The sequence below is a fragment of the Tenrec ecaudatus genome, chromosome 10 (genome assembly GCF_050624435.1).
Source record: "Tenrec ecaudatus isolate mTenEca1 chromosome 10, mTenEca1.hap1, whole genome shotgun sequence".
Classification (NCBI taxonomy): Eukaryota; Metazoa; Chordata; class Mammalia; order Afrosoricida; family Tenrecidae; genus Tenrec; species Tenrec ecaudatus.
Genome location: NC_134539.1, coordinates 86,966,153 through 86,975,289, shown reverse-complemented (window position 1 = coordinate 86,975,289; position 9,137 = coordinate 86,966,153). Strand labels below are relative to the sequence as shown.

The window sequence follows — 9,137 nt, the reverse complement described above, 5'->3', positions numbered from 1 at the left end:
CAAGACCCTCCTTTGACCTTGGACAACCACAAGACCCTGCACTGTTTGCTATGCCCGCACCACTCATAAGAACTTGCTGGAGCAGGCCGGGGCTTGCAGCCCATGTCAATCGAAACTCTTGATAAGTCTGTCCAAATCTTTAAGGGCACAGATTTCCTAGTGAGCTCAAGGAGAAGAAACTCCATGTTGGGACAGTTATTCAAGATGAAGGCAGGTGTGTCTTCAGGGTGAGAATTGCCCATTGGGTGAGTTCTTGCTGGTGTTCTTAAAGATCTTCAACTCTTCCACCTTCTTGCCTTGCTGGCAGCTGAATCCACCCCCTGGTCCTCACTTGGGATGTTTGCTCTCATGGCTGTTCATGCTCAGATCGACAGAAGGAGGCACCGTGAAGCCACAGGACAGAGCCACTCGAGGCAAATGTAAAGGATTAACATTAAAGATTTGTTTCAGAGATCAAGAATTATATGCTCAAATATATGACTTCTGCACTTTCTGGGCTGACTTCTGGAGAGGGTAGTTCTTTTCAATGTGTTTTTCAAGTTGAGACTAAATATCAGACATTTTGGAGCAAGAAAACTCAAATTCACTCAGTGGAATCTTGGATCGCTTCAAATGATGAAGGAACCCCAATTCTTCTGAGCACAAAATGAGCAAGACACACTCTCTTCCATTGAAGCATCGGACTGTTCCCCCCACGATGAATACACCAGAAGCTCCTATAGAACCACCCCACCGACCTCAGGAAGAAAGAATGGGGGTGTCCACTTCTTTTGCTTCTACCTTCCCTGAATGTCCAAGACACACGGATCCATGTAGGTCAGCAACTCGTGGTGGTATTTAGTAGGTTTGCAGAATGAAAAGAGCCTCATTCGTTTCTCCGGTCCGTTTTTCTTCAGGAATGTTAAGAGCAGAAGAAATCTTTTTTTCAGAGGCACCGGCCATGTGTCCCTGCTCCAGACCATCACAGATGCCACAGATGCACTGACTTTATCATCGACACCAACATACAAGGGCTCCTTTCTCAGCGACATTCTCAGCCGGGCTTCAACTTTTCAAGTTCAAGTGGCAGGGGAGGAAAAAAAGCATGGTCCATCTGCACACTGTACTGGAGGAAGTTTCATCATTTGCTTTAATTCCTCATCAGATCCAATACCCAAGATACGATCAGCCTCACCCATCACCAGGCACAGTAGGTCTTTTATACCTAAAACCTGGGGCTTTCTGCATGTGGCCCAGGAGGCGGCCTGACGTGGCTACAAGTTTCTGTGCTTCCCCAGGTCTGTTCCTGCCCCCGTGGTCAGCCCATACCCATGAACGTGCCCGGGAACGTGGTGTGTCCTTAGCATCTTCCGCACACCAGAAGTCTTCACGGTCAGTTCCTAGTGGTGGAGAGAGTGAGAACTCTGGTTCCATTCCTGGGCATGAAGTTTAGCTTAACAAGGAGCTCATCTGCAGGCACGAGAAAGGTGAGGGTTTGCCACTGCCTGTTTGTGCAGCTGCTCGGAAACCACTTTCTCGTTGCTTCTCAGTCATGTTTGTAGAGCGTGTGTCTTTCCTAGCCCGCAGAGTGTTTCCATTGACTAGATTAGCTGGGAAGTAAATGAAGTCTCTTCACATACACCCATCCGTTCCAGGGGCAGGCTGGGCACTTCCCCATCATCTTCCTCATCATCTGCCATTCCCACTTTCATTTCTGCTTCTGCCAGAGCCTGGATATCACCTTCTTCCAACCCCTCTTGGTCTTCCATTTTTGTTTGTTTGGTTGGTTTTGTGTCACATCGGGGGCATCCTCTATTTTTCCTTGTTCATATTCAATTCCAAATTGGGAGGCTCTGTTTTCTCTTCCCTATTGGATAAAATGGCATATTTCTTGGGAGATTTTAAAGGTTTCCTTTTTCCCACGGATCCCAAGAAGCCTGCCTTCGTAGACTGTGTTAGGGGGTGTTTATATTTTTCACCTCCTATTGTTTGCTAAGGCACGTCTCCATTTTCAGCTCTGACACTGCACACGCCCGATACCCTCTGTGGCTTTAGGTTTCACTGCCAAACATTAGGGCTCTGCCTGTCAATCTTGCGCAGGAGGCCCCGCAGCCTGAGTTCTTTGAACTTTGTCCTAAATGGTTGACTATTCTTCCTCGGGAAGTGAGTGCAGCCAAGCCTGAAGGGTGACTAAAGTCAGGCCTCGAGGGTCTCACGAGTCTCCAGTCAACCAGTAACTCTGATCTCTTTCTCGTCCATCATTTTGTTCCACATTTTCTCCCATGCTCCCCAGGACCTCCTAACATAATCCTTTCCAGAGCGGTTGGCAATGGTGGCCAGGTGCTCTTTAGGAGTGTGGTCACTAGTGTTCATGTGGTCCATTGGACTAAGTGATTCACATCTCTTTCAATTTTTCATCCCTCTTCTTTGCCATTGATAGGGAGAGACCAATAGTTACGCCTTATATGGCTGTGTGCGAGCTTTTAAGACCCCAATCACTACTCACCAATAGGGATGTGGAACTCTGTGACCTATGTTATGCCAATTGACCTTGGTATGCACTGAGACTACAGTCCCCGGTGCCCAGTGATTTATTTCCTCAAGGTATTCAGTTGTGGCAGTTACATAATCTACTGTCAACTTGCAGAAAGGGGTGGAGTCTAGCCTGTCAATCAGGCCATAGTCAATGAGGCCTCTTCATGGACCTGGCCTTCTCCTGAGAATTCTGGGAACTCCTGTCTTCCTCCCTGGAGGCAGGCATATTCTCTCTGCTTCATCTCCCTGCTGATAAGCCACATGGAGCTATGCTGATGGAGTCAGAGTCCTGGAGCTGGAGGAGCCATGTGGAGACCCATGCCAGTGCTGAAATGCTTCCACCACCACTGGATCCACAAGGCTTTCCAACCACTAGCCTGTGATCTTCCTGCACTCAACATCATTGCATGTATTGTGTGAGTCTGAAGAGGAATTTATAGACTGGTATCGGACATATGGGCTAATATCAGACTTATGGACTTAACCTGAACTGGGCTGATATATTATCTTACTACACAATTACTCTTTATATAAAGCTCTTTCTTATACACATATGGGTGTCCATGAATTTGTTTCTATAGTCAACCCAGACTAGCATGTCAGTTATGTTCAAGAATTTTCAATAACTTTGCCTCCTGTATGCTCCACCACATGTTTGGCTGTATTTGTGCAGGTAAATATATACATCTAGATGCCCTCTGTCAAACCTATGTCTGCCCATGGGGATTCTCCCACTCCTGTTCAGTCTGTGTGTCTATCCAAGCATCTGCTGCTAGGTCACCATTCTTGCAGGATAGTGTAGATAGGAGGGTTTGCCTCCCTTGCCCTTCATTCTTGCAAACCCCCCCATGGTCTTCCTCTGCCTCCATCATTTTACATCTCAAAAGACATTGACTAAGATACAACCTAGGCCTGCAGATTTTACCTGGCCCCATTAACATCACAGAGGTTAGGATTTATAGCACATTGAATCACTGCCTCAGCCATAAACTAGGGAGTGATGTCATACTGAGAATCCTGGGATAGCTAAGTGGACACATGCTTTGGGGGAGGTCATAATCTAACCCATGACAGCATCCATTTATCAATCGGCACTCATCCACACACCTGTCTTCCTGTCCATCCAGTTTGTTTCTCCGTCATTTACAGCATCAGATTTCTCACTCACTCATTTCTCATCTCCATAGATTGTTCTAGTTTTGGGACCCAACCTTCACAGCCAAAATCCCCTCTCTGCCTCCCCCTGCTGACAAATTCAACCCCGAATTTCAAACTTAGGAGGGACATGGCCCTCTGCACTGTTCTCAGTGAAGGTCCTAGAGCTCCTGTGCTTGAAGAAGAGGGTGGAGGAGAAAGGGGTGGTCACCCACCTTCAGCCCTTCAAACTCGTCACCAGCCTAGCCCCTGGGGCCATCTCAGAGCTGGCAGGGTGCGCTGCAACCAACCAACCAACCAACCAACCAACCAACCAACCAATAGTTGCTGGATATCAGGTGCTGTCCCGGATGCTGGGGACACAGCAGTGAACAAAGCAGACAACAAGCCCTTTCCCTGGTGGAGCTGAAGTTAGTGCAGGAGGTTGAGAAGAGACAAGCTGAGTGGAAGGTTAGGATAGGGCAGGGTTATGTAAGAGGAGAATACCAGGAAGAAGTGCCGGATTCTGAGTTGGCTCTGAAACCTTCACCAGAGCCGTCACCTTATGAGTATAGGTTTGGAAGAGGTTAGAAAGGAGGAGTCGATGTGGCTTTAACAGAGGATGTGAGGTGAGAGGATTGGGAGCTGAGGTGAGAGGGGTAACGAGAAGCTTGAGGCCATGGAAAACGTTGGCTTTGTGTCCAGAGGAAGTGAGACTGGAAGAGACTCAGCCTGAACTGCCCAAAGGGAGATATCAGGAGAGATTTCTGAAGCAATGATGTAAGCACAGATCTTGAGTCTCTTTAATGCTTTCCCAAGACCCTCTTGGTGGCTGGAAGCTCTGACTGTGGATCCTGCCATCTACTTCCTAGGATGTGTTTCTCTCTTGGACAGTGATGTCCACAGACAGAGTCAACATCGGTTCAGATTGTGGCACATCCCCAGTTCCCAGCCTGGGACATGGCACACAGAAGAGGCCGGGGGAATGCGTACATAAACAAGGAGGAGTGCGGAACAAATGATGTAAGCAAGAGAATGAATGGCTAAGAACAGAGGCAAGTCTTTGCGCTTCCTCTTCCTTCTCTCCTCCCCAGCCACACAAAACAAAAGCTCCCTGAGACCTTGCCTAGGCTGAAGCTTTGTCCTTGACTTTCCCACCCCTAGCAAGGAAATCTGTCCCTGCCAACCACCTCCCCTGGTGACGGACATTCAAACACTGCACCAATATAGTAAGGCTGATGTTTCCAGAGGCAGCATGTGGAGGGACACTGGTACTAAATTTAAGCAGACTCCTGGCTCAGTCTCTGAGACAGCTGGGATTTCGATCAGCTGCATGGGACAGCTATGAGACCTCCCTAAGTGGTCAAAGCAAAGAGGGGATTGTTTTTCTCCAGTAAGAAGAAGGCCTTTTGGACTTCCCAAGGGAATCAACAAGATCCCGGGGTCCTCTGAGGCTCATTCCTTTACTGCCCTCAGCCCCTGGCTTTCAAACTTACCGTTCCAAGGAGCTGGCCACATTTCCAGGCACTGTGCCCGAGACCTATGAAAGAAGAAAGGCAAACGTGCATAGCAGTGCAATCTGTCCTTTTGCATCTCAAGATGGTAGCTTCTTGTCTAGGAGACTTCTGCTTCCGGCCCACTGGTCACATAATGCCCACTGCAGGAGAGGCTGGGACTGTAGTCTTTCAGTCACCGTCCCTTTGCTGGACGGTCAGCAAAATACAGGACGGTCAGCAAAGAGCAGAAGGAGGGTCAGGGCAGACTAGCTAGCTAAGGGTGATTCAAGGATGGAGTAGAGGTGTTTCAAGCACAAGCAGGGGATCTCACACACACACACACACACACACACACACACACGATTTGTGGTAGCTAGGTTTTATGTCAACTGGGCCAGGTTTCTCAGTAGTTTGGCAGTAATCCCCCATGACATAATGTAACGCAACCTCATCAACTCCATGCTGGGAGCTAACATAACATAATCACCTCTGTGAGCAGTCAGTAGCTTTGGTGGCATGCAGTTAGGCCACAGCCTCGATGCAATTGCAAGAAAGACTCCTCAGGGTGTAGTCTGCTCCTTCTGAAGCAGACTCCGTGGCCAGGCTTCACTTGGGTTGGGTCTGGCTCTTGCATCTGGTTCATCAGCCTCCTACCATCTTGCTTGCTGAGCCCAGACGCCATCAGAACACTGCCGATCTGGAGTTCATTTGGCTCTTACCACCACCAATCGAGGTCTTCCCACTTCATCTTCTTGAGTTCTGATGCATCAGCACTCAGAGCTCCAGAAGTCACGAGAAGCCTCCAGCTTACCATCTAACCCATGGATTTGAACTAGACTGGACTTTCCTGCTTCCACAACTGTATGAGCCATGTCTGGATACAAATCTCTTTTAAACATAGAAGTGCCATTGGCTTTGCTTCTCTCGAGAACCCAGTCTAACTCATGCTGCATACACATACACTCACACAGTAACATACATACGCATATGTTCTATTGAGGCTCTCTCTCCAGAGAACCTGAGTGATGCCGATGGGAGATCAGGCTTAGCGAGACAATTATATTTGCTGTCAATGAGAATCTCAGCTCCTAGGGGCCGAACTGGATGCCAAGCTGGGCTGAGACTCTTGGCCCAGTCACCCTTCTGATGCTGCCTGGTCTTCAGAAATCAGCTGGTGGAGGTGTGGGGTCACTGCGCCCCTTCAATGCAGGGTCTGGTGGGCTCCCAGGGCAGGCTGGAGAAGTCTTCTCCAGAAGACTCCCAGGAAAGGCCTATTCCCATTACCACTGCCCAGAGAGGCTCCCACAGCCAAGGGGTTCTGGAAAAACACATCGATCACCCGCCCAGCTCAGCTACTTACTGTGAGCCCTCAGGCTGCCTCCCAACCACCTGAATCCCAGTGGCTCATCTGAAATGGGGAGTGATCCTGTGTTAGACCCGGCTGACTACAGCAACAAATCCAGTGGCATCGTCTATGTGTAACAACGAGCTTTCTATCAAGAAAGCCTCCCATCCCCCAGATCAAGTCCTTAAGTCCGATACTAGTCCATAAGTCCAATTCAAGCCCATAAGTCTCTCTTCAGGCTCATGAAGCCACATGCAACGATGCAGGAAGATCACGGGTGGGCCGGTGGGTGCAAAGTCTTGTGGATCCAATGGCAATGGATACATCTCCAAGACCCGTGCAGGTCTCACATGGCTCCTCCCCAGGAAGGTGAAGGCAGAGAGAGAGGAGGGTCCCAGGACCCTACTTATGAGAAGGTCCCACCCACAAGGAGGTACCATCAGGCTGTGACCTGATTGACAAGCTAGACTCCACGTCTACACTTACTTATCTTCAAGTTGACACGAAAGTATAGAACTACCGTAGACTCTGACCTCCCAGAGTCATGCTATCACTTTCTCATGGGCTCAGCTGTGGGGCAGTGGGGATAGCTCCAGAAAGGGGCCCCAGAGTGCGGACAGGTCTGGTTGGGGGCTTGGGGCACGATCTTGGCCTCTGTGCTGACATCTAATAAACAATAATTGGCCCGTGCTGTCGGGTGGCTGCCAGCAGGAGGGTACACCTCACACAAAGGTTTTCAAATCCCTCAATTCCCCAGCTCCAGTCTATGGATCAGCAAACGGAAGCAAACAGCAGCACTGACCCGGGCGGCCAGGCCTGCTTAAAGCTCTTCACTCTTGCTGGCTGGTCAATAGCTTCCTCGGAAGTGCTTCTCAACCTTCCTCATCCTGCGACCCTTTCATAGAGTCCCTCCTGTGTGGTGACCCCCAAACCATAAAATGATTTTTGTTGCTACTTCCTAACTGTCATTTTGCGACTGTGACGAATCGGGCAACCCCTGTAAAAGGGTTGTTTGACCCCTGTAAAAGGGTCGTTTGACTCCCCCCCAAAGGGGTCGTAACCCATAGGTTGAGAACCGCTGTTCAAGAGCAAACAATGTGGTAAGAGGAGCAGCAAACTATCATCCTGGGGCATTTACGCACGGGAGTGAATGGACACTCGGGAAGCACAGCATGCCTAGAACAGAGGCAGGTCATCCTCCAGGGCCCACACTCCTCCCGTCAAGCCTTTTCAGGAAGATTTCCATGACTCAGCAGAGAGGACGCTGCCCCCTTCCTTGTCCACCCTGAGGTCTCCTGCAGTGCTGTGCACAGAGGGTCATGGGGAACATGTTTACACTGGGACTACTTCAGGTCTAGCTGCTGAGTCCATGACCCGAGGCCCACTTTCTCCCAGGAAAGCCCACTCACAGCTCCCCTGCCCGCCCCCCTGACCCCCTTCCCCCTTGCCGATCCCTCTGTTGTAGCCACACTGGCCTTCTGCCTACGAGGGACTCTCCAGACATGAGCGAGCCGCCTGGACCGACCAAGGCCTCTGGAGGTGGGGCCGCCAGACCTGGCCGGCAGTGGTCCTGTTCTTGCCCCATGTGGAGTGAGAATCAGTTGTTCCAGCATCAGGGGAACCCCACTTTAGCTCGGGAGACCCTCAAGCCTGGCACTCTCTGCTTAGTAACTCTTCTTCTGTGACGGGACAAGCAGAGAGCAGAGAGGTCCTTGGCCAGGACACTGCCTTGGTTACGTTCTTGGGGGTGGGACAGGACCCTCTCATCGCAGGGAAGGCGCTCAGGTTGCTCTTGGCTTCTGGAGTTGGGCTGGTGAGACATGGGTAAGGTGTGAGCAAGAGCCCGGGGTCCACTCTCTGGGGCAGACAGTCTAGGAGACTACTCAGTGGAGTAGTATGGGCTCCCGAAGGGGGTTACTCACATTGTAGGCTGGGCTATTCAGGAACATTTCCACCCTTCCCGTCCCTCTGTTCCTTCCCTGCCTGCCTTGGGGACTGCATTCGAGGAGATGACAGCCCTAAACTTCCTCAGGCCCAATCAAGGCATGGCGTATCTCTGAGCCTCAGTTTCCCCACGCGGATCAGGGTTTCTCAGTCCCTCGGGGCTGTTCTTGTGAGGCAGGTCACTCCACCCTGGGATGGGAGAGAGGCCTAGCTGGTGTGGAAAGGAGGCTTGCCCAAAATAGCCAGCAATGGCAGGATGATGGAAGCAGTGCGGGGCCGGGTGGCAGGAGCCCGTAATTGATTGCTCTGCAGCAGACATGAATAAAACATCACCCCCTCTCTGCCTAGGGTTCATTTTTGTTCAGGGGGACAGACTTGTCTGTGAGGGAGAGACCCTCCGTCTTCCCTCCCTCACCACCCCTGACTTGGGTCTCCAGTATCCAGAGGGCACACAGAGACTGTCCGTGCGATGACCCGCTCTGTCCTTCCCAAAGCCAGAACCCTCACTGTTCCGAAAGCCCACCGAACCCTCATCCACTTGACCACCCTGTGCCGTCTCCTTTCCGAGAGGCCTAAGGAAGCCCTCCGCCAGGCTGTTGAAGCTATCTCTATGAGATGTTCCCTGTCAATGCATAGCTGGGATATTTCCCTGCCAATCCATATCCTACATCAACTTAAATGATGCCCCGATCAATTGGCAGGGT

At 50.6% G+C, this 9,137-nt stretch overlaps 1 pseudogene; it reads right to left on the bottom strand.

Annotated features, from left to right (window-relative positions):
• Positions 1–222: 222 nt before the first annotated feature.
• Positions 223–1,679, bottom strand: LOC142458592 (ATP-dependent RNA helicase DDX18 pseudogene; annotated as a pseudogene).
• Positions 1,680–9,137: the final 7,458 nt, after the last annotated feature.